This window comes from Colobus angolensis, unplaced genomic scaffold (genome assembly GCF_000951035.1).
Source record: "Colobus angolensis palliatus isolate OR3802 unplaced genomic scaffold, Cang.pa_1.0 Scaffold67, whole genome shotgun sequence".
NCBI classification, from domain to species: Eukaryota; Metazoa; Chordata; class Mammalia; order Primates; family Cercopithecidae; genus Colobus; species Colobus angolensis.
Window position 1 is genome coordinate 919,432 of NW_012120376.1, and position 11,068 is coordinate 930,499.

The 11,068-nt window shown below is 40.1% G+C and overlaps 1 protein-coding gene across 1 annotated transcript in view; it reads right to left on the reverse strand.

The window, feature by feature from the left end:
* Positions 1-11,068, reverse strand: part of MON2 (MON2 homolog (S. cerevisiae)) — a 135,449-nt gene that overhangs the window by 120,510 nt on the left and 3,871 nt on the right. The window lies entirely within an intron of this gene.

The following is an 11,068-nucleotide window of genomic DNA, read 5'->3' on the forward strand; positions in this document are numbered from 1 at the left end:
CACCTTTTTAATTTTCAAACCATCAGACACTAAGCCCAATAGTGACATATATGTTAAATGTAATAAAATATGATTAATTTGATTATTCACAAGCAAACTCTGCATGCACTACACAACATGTTGCCTTCTTCTGCCTTAAGGCATTATCTGGAATACCTCAATCCCCTGCAAAGTTAAATTTTCCAAGAATAAAAATAACAAACAAAAACAAACTAATAATTAGGCTCCTTTTCCCCATTTCAAGCCTCCTCTCCCTCCACCACACACAAAAAAATTATAAAACACTGCAAAATCAAGTAAAACTACTGTGTTGGAGTTATTTATTTATTTATTTATTTATTTTTGACAGAGTTTTTTGCTCTTATTGCCCAGGCTGGAGTCCAATGGCACGATCTTGGTTCACCACAACCTCTGCCTCCCTGGTTCAAGCCATTCCCCTGCCTCAGCCTCCCAAGTAGCTGGGATTACAGGCACCCACCACCATGCCTAGCTAATTTCTATATTTGTATTAGAGACGGGGTTTCACCATGTTGGCCAGGCTGGTCTTGAACTCCTGACCTCAAGTGATCCATCCATCTCAGCCTCCCAAAGTGTTGGGATTACAGGCGTGGGCCACCGTGCCCAGACCTGTGTTGGATTTTAAAAGCTGCTTTGTTTTCTTTTTTGAGAATGGATAACCAAACACTTCATTAACCATAGTATGTTTAGCGGGCAGTACTGGCAAGTCACCTAGTATTTTACAGAATGCCACAGAACTGCACTGTCCAATTTGGTAGCCATTTGGCTACATGTGGCTATTAAGCACTTGATATGTGACCAGTCTGAATTGAGCTATGCTCTAAGTGTAAAATATATACTAGGTTTTGAAGACTTAGTATTGAAAGAATATAACCTATCCCCTAATATTTATACTGACTACATGTTGAAATAATATTTCAAATTATTAAGTTAAATTATTATTAAAATCAAATGTGTTTCTTTTTACTTGTTTTCCCCTTTTTTTAGAGACAGGGTCTTGCTGTACTGCCCAGCCTGGAGTGCAATGCCACAATCATGGTTTATGGCAGTCTTGAACTACTGGGCTCAAGTGATCCTTCCACCACCGTCTTCCAAGTAGCTGGTACTATAGGTACATGCTAATTTTTTAGTTTTTTTGTAAATTTGCTATATTGCCCAGGCTAGTCTTGAACTCCTGGCCTCAACCGATCCTTCCACCTCAGCCTCCCAAAGTGCTAGGATTACAAGCATGAGCCATTGCACTTGGCTTCTTACTTTTTAATGCAGTTAAAAATTACATATATGTATTACATCTGTAGCCCACATTATAATTCCATTGAAGAGTGCTGAGACATAATATTGACATACTATTTCCATCAAAGAAACTCAGAACACTTTTATTATTTAGAAACATGCTATTTTATACATACACTGTTATCTATACCTCCAAAGATAGTAAGTACGTACTCATAAGAAGAAACTGTACAAGTTTTCTTATTAATTTGCTTGCTACTTAGTCATTTATTTTATCTCTTACTGCTTGCTAAGGGACAAGTGGTAGCAGTCTCTAAAGGTTTAAAAATAATTATGTAAAAACACCAGTATGCTCTGGCCTGTTGGTCTGACAAACAACGAACTGATGTCTAAAATAAAGAACACATTGTAAGATATACCATGTGTAGTAGACTTCTGTCATTTTGTTGGCTCCAAGCATATCAAGCCCTTGCTTGTGTTTGAAGAATTCCTAACTTCATAAATTTTGGTGCAAAACAGAGCCTATTTTCCACTATTAAAAATGAAAATGTAGATGGTTTTCCACATGCCCTGCTGGCAGCCTATGCTTACCCATAGAGATGTGCCCACCAGCAATTTTGAATGTGGAGCCTAGTAACAAAGAACAGAGACAATGAAGAATTCTTTCTGAAGACAGCAATAGTGAAAGCAGTATCTAGTTTCTAGTAGTGGACTGGAGTGACCAGCACACCCAGAAGTGCAATCAGCACCATCCAGTCATTATTCAGCAGACACAGACGTAATGATCGTGTTGGCATGAGTTTTGCCATGGTGCTAGTTGTTTAGCCTCCCCTTTGTTCATGTACTTTTTCTAGGTTCAAGCCTTCTACCAACTCTGTAAACTACTCAATATCCTATCAGTAAAGTGTATTTCTGCTTAAATCCGCCAGAGTCAGCTTTCATTGCTCACAACTAAGAAGCCTAATGGATACACTAGGACTTATTTCTAAAACTTTAGAAAACGGAAAGGTCCCAAATTAAATTAATACATCTACCAGAAGAAAAACACAGTCAAAAGGAATTACTTCAGGGAAAGATTATTGGTTTTCTGATTATTTGGGCAGTGTGTATTAAAAACACCGGAAGCTTTTAAATAAGTCCTGATGCCCCCATTGCAACCCAGTTAAACCAGAATGACTGCTGGTGGGAGCCAGCCATCAGTATTTTAAAAAATCTTCATGTGATTCCAATATACAGTAAAATTTAAGAGACTACAGCAATAATACAAGCAAGAGATAATGATGGATTGGCCCAAGATTGTTAGTGATAGAGATGGTAAGAAGTGGTGAGATTCTTGATATACCTTGAAGATGTACAAACCACAGTAAATTTACTACTGTATGTGCATTCTGTAACATTCACACACCCCATCGCAAATTATCTTGCATCAATTTCTTACTGAGGCAGTGGAAATTAATCTGTGGTCACTGAAATTTCTTCCATCATCATTTTCAAATTTAACCTCTCCCCTTTCTCACTAAGGCCCCATACACCTTGCATAGGTCCAAAGTCAATATGTGGTTTTGCTTCGGTGCAAACAGAGATTGATTAAATTGAACCATAATAAATATGAATGTAATTTATTCAGACTTTCTGAATTCTAGTCAGTCAAACCTTAATGGTTTCCAAAATCCATCCTGTACCATGCTAGATGATAGATGTCAGTAAATGATTTCAAATTCGCCAGACATTGTCCTGATTTCCTGAGATGAATAAGAGTTGAACCATGAATGTGTGCACATGTCTAACAAATATCTTTATGCAAACACACAATAAGGAGAAGGAAAAGGAAGTTTGTTTTTCATTTTGAGACCAGGTCTTACTCTGTCACCCAGGCTGGAGTGGCAATGGCGTGATCACAGATCACTGCAGCACGGACCTCTAGGCTCAAGCAGTGCATCCACATCAGCCTCCTGAGTAGCTTGGGACCACAGGCGCACACCACCACATCTGGCTAATTTTTTTGTTTGTTTTTTTTTTTTGTAGAGACAGGGTCTCCCTGTGTTGCCTAGGCTGGTCTCAAACTCCTGGGTTCAAGCGATCCTCCTGTCTCAGCTTCCCAAAGTGCTGAGATTATAGGGGTGAGCCACCACGCCTGGCCAAGTATTTTTTAAGTAGTTCCAAAATGGTATCTTAAAAGATATGTAACCAGTATTTTCATTCTTAAATTCAAGGAATTGCCAAAAGGACTGTTTGTTGCCTTAGATATAATTAGACATATCTCATAGCTCCTCATTTTTAACATCCAAGTTTCTACTGTCAAAATACTCTGGAATTGTATCATCTTATTCTCATAGGCACCCTGTGTTGATGGAAAATTTCACTATTAACGATTATTGACACACTTGTATATCACTTAGGTATAAAATAAGACTGGCCTACATCTTTAAAGGTATTCTGTATGAACAGAGGTCTTCACAATCAGATTTCCTTCCATGTTTCAAGGACTGTAGGTGTGAAAAAAAAACTGTTAGCTTCTTGCTTTAAAAATATTCCCTATTCTGATCAGATACCATGTATATCTGTAGGGAACCCAATCAATTGTAAACATCGTTTTGGTTTTTTTTCCCCTTAATTGATACTTACGCAAAAAAAAAAAAAAAAAAAAGGAAGAAAAGAAGATGAAAAAGTTCTAGAGACTTGAATAGAAATGACATAGGTTAAGGTGAGTAATCTAATCTATTGCTGAGGACAATCTATGAGTTGGAAAGAATGCCAAAGCCTTAAATACACTGCAGCATTTAATATTTTACCTTGAAATTAATCTTCTCAGGAAACATTTTCTTCTTTTCTCAAAACCCTTTGCTGACTGCTTTTCTAAGACCACCTAGAGTATTCTTGACCTCATTTCTCACTCAGTAAACTCTTCCTGTGTAATACTATACAACCAGCCCTCCGTATCTACTGGTTCTGCATCTGTAGATTCAACCAACTGCAGATCAAAAATATTCCAGGGTGGGGGGATACACACACACACACACACACACACATTTTAAAATACAGTATAACAACTATTTACATAGCATTTACACTATATTAGGTATTATGTAGAAATGACTGAAATTATATGGGAAGATATGCACAGGTTATGTGCAAATATTACAACATTTCATATCAGGGACTTGAATATCCTCAGATTTTGGTATTTCCTGGGGTTCTTGGAACCAATTCCCTGCAGATATCAAAGGATGGCTGTAATTTCATGGTTTCATTTACTTTCTAACTGCTGAAGACTTCCAAATTATATTCCTGTTCCTGATCTGTCTCCTATACTACAGAAATTATTAACCTAAATGTTTAAAAGGCACCTTAAATTCAACATTTTGAAAACAGATGTTATCATTTCCTTCTACCCCCAAACTCCTACCTCAGCCAGAAAAACCTATTACTTCTTTCTACAGTTTCTACTTTTCTGACCAGCAGCATCACCTATCCAGTCACTGACCAGATACCCGGGATTTTTCCCTCAACTCACAAGTCTAATCAGTCATGAAGTCTTTTTGGTTAATGTATCTTGTATCTTTTTCTCAAATCTCACTCCCACACTTTAATTCAAACATTCAAACATTCCATAGCCTGGGCTATGGAGCGAGACAGTGTCTCAAAAAAAAAGTGAAATGCAAGTTAATGGCAACTTAGATAAAATAACGTATTAATGACACAAGAGAGGTATGGAGCTGCCTGAAGACTTGTGATTTTAGATGTCAGGTAAAATCAAAAGACCTGAAGTCAAGTGTACCCTGGGAGTACTTGATACATCTAGAACACCCCCTAAGTGACAAAATGCTCATAAAAAAAATACTACATTGAAATCAACAAGATTTTCTTCTGTAACATTCAATTATTCTACAACCCTAAAAACTTCTAAAAATATATACCTATACGACATTCCATTCTAGAACCTCTAGCTTCTAGGAAACAAAATTTCCTGAACATATCAAATAAAAGACTGGAATGCAGATTACATGTATATAGCTAAAAATATATACATGGTATTCCTACATAGGTGGTATGCTTTTTCCTTCCTTTCTTTTCCTTTTTTTTTTTTTTGAGGTGGAGTATCACTCTCATTGCCCAGGCTGGAGCGCAATAGTCTGCAAATAGGTATTCCTACATAGGTGGTATGCTTTTTCCTTCCTTTCTTTTCCTTTTTTTTTTTTTTGAGGTGGAGTATCACTCTCGTTGCCCAGGCTGGAGCGCAATAGTCTGCAAATAGGTCCTACTGCTTCTGTCTTTCATGTTATGGCTTCTTTGTTTTTTGTTTTGTTTTTGGAGACGGAGTCTCTCACTTTTGCTCAGGTTGGAGTGCAGTGGTGTGATCTCAGCTCACTGCAACCCCCACTTCCCAGGTTCAAGTGATTCCCATGCCCCAGCCTCCCAAGTGGCTGGGATTACAGGTGCCTGCTATCATGCCGGGCTAATTTTTGTATTTTTGGTAGAGTAATTTGGTACTTTTAGTAATTTTGTATTTTAGTTTCACCATGTTGGCCAGGCTGGTCATGAACCCCTGAGCTTGTGATCCACCCACCTCGGCCTCCCAAAGTGCTGGGATTACAGGCATGAGCCACCACACCCATCCTCCTTTTCTTAAAAATTTAATCTTCAGCCGGGCATGGTGGCCCATGCCTGTAATCCCAGCACTTTGGGAGGCCGAGGCGGGCTGATCACCTGAGGTCAGGAGTTCACGACCAGCCTGGCCAACATGGTGAAACCCCCTCTCTACTAAAAATACAAAAATTAGCTGGGCATTATGGTGGATGCCTGTAATCCCAGCTACTCGGGGGGAGGCTGAGGCAGGAGAATCACTTGAACCCGGGAGGCTGAGGTTGCAGTGAGCTGAGATCACACCACTGCACTCCAACCTGAGCAAAACTGAGAGACTCGATCTCCAAAAACAAAACAAAAAACAAAGAAGCCATAACATGAAAGACAGAAGCAGTAGGACCTATTTGCAGACTAGTAGGTAACCTAGTTGGGCTGAAGTATAAAGGCATATGAAGAAGACTTGGGGGTGATGAAGCTAAAAAAGAAGGTTGGGAAAATCAAGAGAATACTAAATACTATGTTAAAGAGTCCTATAAGTAGAATAGGCATTGTGGGCTTCTGTATCGGTGACATACAGAATGATCTGAAGTCATGTATGCTATTCATGTATGTCAAAGGCCAGGCATAACGTTATTAATAGAATCTGAAACTAGCATAATAGCTGAGAAAACAGAAAAAAGGAAAAATATGTTAAAAATTACAGAGCTGGAAGGAACAGGTGACACTGAATAAAGAGAGATGAGGGAGAGAAGATAGCCAAATATGACTAAAGTAGGCAACAGTGCTAGATACCATTAATAAAACAACTGAAATAGGGGGGAAATGACATTTTGAGAAAAAGACCAGTTCAATTACAGGAAGTTCTATCTGGCTGGCCGCAGTGGGTCACACCTGTAACCCTAACACTTTGAGAGGCCGAGGTGGGCAAATAATCTGAGGTCGGGAGTTTGAGACCAGCCTGACCAACAAGAGAAACCCTGTCTCTACTAAAAATACAAAATTAGCCGGGCATGGTGGCGGGCGCCTATAATCCCAGCTACTCAGGAAGCTGAGAAAAGAGAATCGCTTGAACCCGGGAGGCAGAGGTTGCGGTGAGCCAAGACTGAGCCACTGCACTCCAGCCTGGGCAACAACAGTGAGACCCATCTCAAAAAAGAAAAGAAAAGAAAAAGAACAGGTCGGGTGTGGTGGCTCATGCCTATAATCTCAACACTTTGGGAGGCCGAGGCGGGTGGATCACCTGAGGTCAGGAGTTCGAGACCAGCCTGGCCAACATGGTGAAACCTGTCTCTACTGCAAATATAAAAATGAGCCGGGCGTGGTGGCAAGCATCTGTAATCCCAGCTGCTCAGGAGGCTGAGGCAGTAGAATCGCTTGAATCCAGGAGGCGGAGGTTGCAGCGAGCTGAGATCGTGCTATTGCACTTAAGCCTGGGGGACAAGAGTGAGACTTCATCTCAAAAAAAAGGAAAAGAAAAAGAAGAAGTTCTACTGACGCATGGGAAAAACATTCTAGATGTGTTTGATGTGCAGCTGGAAATGCAGATCTAGGCTTGGTAAAGACAGCAAATGAGTGAAGTAGATTTAAGAATCATCAGTATCATAGCAAGGCCAGAGGCAATAGGAGTGGATGATGCCAAGCGGGTGAGCATGGAGAAAGGGAAGATCTGAAGACAGAACCTGGGAGACACTTGTATGTAAAGAAAAGGATGGTTGGGCACAGTGGCTCAGGTCTGTAATCCCAGCACTTTGGGAGGCTGAGACAGGTGGAGTACTTGAGTTCAAGGGTTTGAGACCAGCCCAGGCAACATGGCAAAACCCTGTCACTATGAAAAATACAAAAATGTGCCAGCCGTGGTGGCATGTGCCTATAGTCCCAGCTACTCAGGAGGCTGAGGTGGGAGGATCATTTGAGTCTGGGAGGCAGAGGCTGTAGTGAGCCAAGACAGCCCACTGCACTCCAACCTGGGTGACAGAGTGAGACCCTGTCTCAAAAAATAGAAACAAAATGAAAAAAGAAAAGGACATGGAATACTGAGAGGGGAAACAGGGAAGTATAGTGTTACAAAACTGAAAACTACAGGTTTCCAAGATGGAAAGAATAATCAATAGTAACAAATAATGAAGCAAGGTAAACAAATGGGAACAATAACGAAAACAAGCAAGTTGTCAAGGCATGTGCAGCATGATATAATGGAAAACAGGAGAGGAATTAGAGATGGATTCACATAGACTTACATATCATTTCCACCATTTTCCAGCTTTACTATCTTATGCAAATCACTAAACCTGTCTAAACCAGTTTCCTCATCTATAAAATGAAATATTTAATATGGCATGTTGCATTAGAGTCTAAGGATGCAAAGTTCCAAGCCTAGTGGGAAGGCAACATTTTATTCAACCTTGAGTTAACTTCATGAGAATAAAGGCAGTTTCTCAATTATTCCTGTGTTCCTGCTGTGCTTTTTCAGAAGACTCATAAATTTGTGTTAAATTATAACAATAACAGCAAAACCTTCTACTTCATACATGGTTGAAAATGTTCAGCTATACTTACATAAAGGAAAAAAGAAAAATCAAATTTTGAAATATGTCTTCCTTTTTGGTTTATAAGTTAGAGACTATGTCTTTTATTTTTTTTCTGTAACCAAAGCACAACGTAATCATTTATTTCAGTTTATAGATTTCAATATATAGAGCATGAATATATTATATTATGCTTATGGGCAAAAGAACACAATGTCAAGAGGAAGAAACTACAATACATTATGAAATACTAAACCAAAAGAGATCCTAAGTAAGCTCGTATAGATTATCCAGCCCTCATCTTCACTGTCATAAGTTGTGCAAATGAGGTGTTAACCCAAACAGGAGAGCCAATGACATCAGTCACAGTCCCTAAATATCTGGTTAAATGGCAAATCCTGTCACAGTAAGTGGAAGGCATCTCTTTCACCAGGGGTCTCCCTAAGCCAGTTAACAAACCAAAACACCTGGATACCGAGGCACTCTATCACAAGAAACCTTTGCTTTTCTCTGCCAGCCAATTTCTATCAGGTCTGAATGGGCAATAGGAAACTTAAAGTACACAGCCTGGGAACACTACTTGCACTTTTGAATTATTTATACCCTTACTGAATCTGCATCATTTAAAAAGAGAGAAAAGAAATCTATCCAATTCCCTAATTCTGACCACCTAAACTCAAATGAACTTCTCTCCCTTAACTCTTCTACCACCCATTCCCTGGACTTCATCATCCTCCAGTACTGGGCAATCTGAAATGCAATATTCCCACCATTGTCCCAACTCCTATGCTTCTAGCTCTCTCACTCCCCAACCCCACTGCTCTTTGATGAAATAGCTGCTGCTAGCCTTTAACCTTCCCATCATCATCCAATCAATCAAAACTATTGCCTTTCCTTCTTTAGGAATCCAACCTAGCTCTCACAATCCACCATCATTTCAACCACTCTTCCTGCTAAGACTCTTAAGTGTTCCAAGACAATTTCTCCTCCACTTCTCCAAAGTGATCCACTGCTCTCCTCAAACTTCCCACCCCACCCCCTACTTCTTTTATCACTTAATTATTCCTAGTAACAAGCTTGTTTCTTATCTTCCCAAGAAAGCAAAGGCCACACATCAAACTGCCCACAACTTGTCACTCCCTTCTGTCAAATTTGTCCCATTCAAACCCGGTTTTTCCTTTGTCCTTCCTGTCAGAAGATAATGTGTCCTTTCTCAGACTGAAATCCTGTTCATATACTTATGCCACTGAAACTTTAGTTTTCTCAAGGACCTGCCTCTAACGAGTTTTACCCTTCTTTCCTGTATCTTTAACCTCAGTCTGCCCAGCAGCCTTTTTCTTTAATGTTGTTTCCCAAAGTTCGTTTTCCAGCCCTGATATTCTCACTCTATACACACACTCTTCCTGGCCCATTTCATTCACTTCTATGGTTTCTAATATTATTTATAAACGGATACTCCTAAATTTGAAATTCTAGACCTCCCTCTTAAGTGCCAAACCATCATTTTCAAACACCTACTGGTCAGTTCCACTTGGATGTCACACATAAATCTTAAACTTAATATAATGACCACTCTGCCGGGTGCGGTGGCTCACGCCTGTTATCTCAGCACTTTGGGAGGCTGAGGCAAGCAGATCACCTGAGGTCACAAGTTCGAGACTAGGCTGGCCAACATGGTGAAACCCCGTCTCTACTAAAAATACAAAAAATTAGCCAGGCGTGGTGGCACGCACCTGTGATCCCAGGTACTCAGGAGGCTGAGGCAGGAGAATCACTTGAACCTGCAAAGCGGAGGTTGCAGTGAGCTGAGATCGCGCCACTGTACTCCAGCATGGGCAACCGAGTGAGACTTCGTCTCAAAAAATATACATATATAGTGACTACTCATTTTCCCCCAAAACATTTCCTCCTCTTTTATTTATTCTCTTAGTGATCCACGTAGTTTCCCAGGCCAAAAACCTGGGAGGCATCACACATTTCTTTCTCCCCATTATATAGAAGGTTACCATGCCTTGGAAATTTTTACCTTTTCAATCTATACTCTCTTTCACTACTGTCTAACTCAATGCAAGCAACCTTTTGTCTATGTCCACTACTGCTTCAAAACAGAGAATCATCATTTTTTAAGCTTTGCTCTCTTTGCTTCAGTCTTAATACCCTCTAATTCTTCCTACCAATGGTCAAGGCAATGTTACTAAATATCAATTTGATCATATTCCCCTTTTTCAAAAAGCTCTAATGACTCCAATCATCTTCAGTGTAAAATTTATTTTACATGGAATATTAAAAACACACGCTATTTCCTCTGCTAGGAATGACTCCCCTCCTCCAACTTTCAGGCTCAGTTAGATACCCCTCATCTGTACCTGCAAATAGGAAATAACCAAAAAGTTTTTATTCATGAAATACATAAACATAAAGTTTCAGAGGTCTCTTCCTCTGAAGGCCACTGGATATTAATCACATAGAAGTGATGGCCGGGCGCGGTGGCTCAAGCCTGTAATCCCAGCACTTTGGGAGGCCGAGACGGGTGGATCACGAGGTCAGGAGATCGAGACCATCCTGGTCTACATGGTGAAACCCCGTCTCTACTAAAAATACAAAAAATTAGCTGGGCATGGTGGCGGGCGCCTATAATCCCAGCTACTCAGGAAGCTGAGAAAAGAGAATCGCTTGAACCCGGGAGGCAGAGGTTGCGGTGAGCCAAG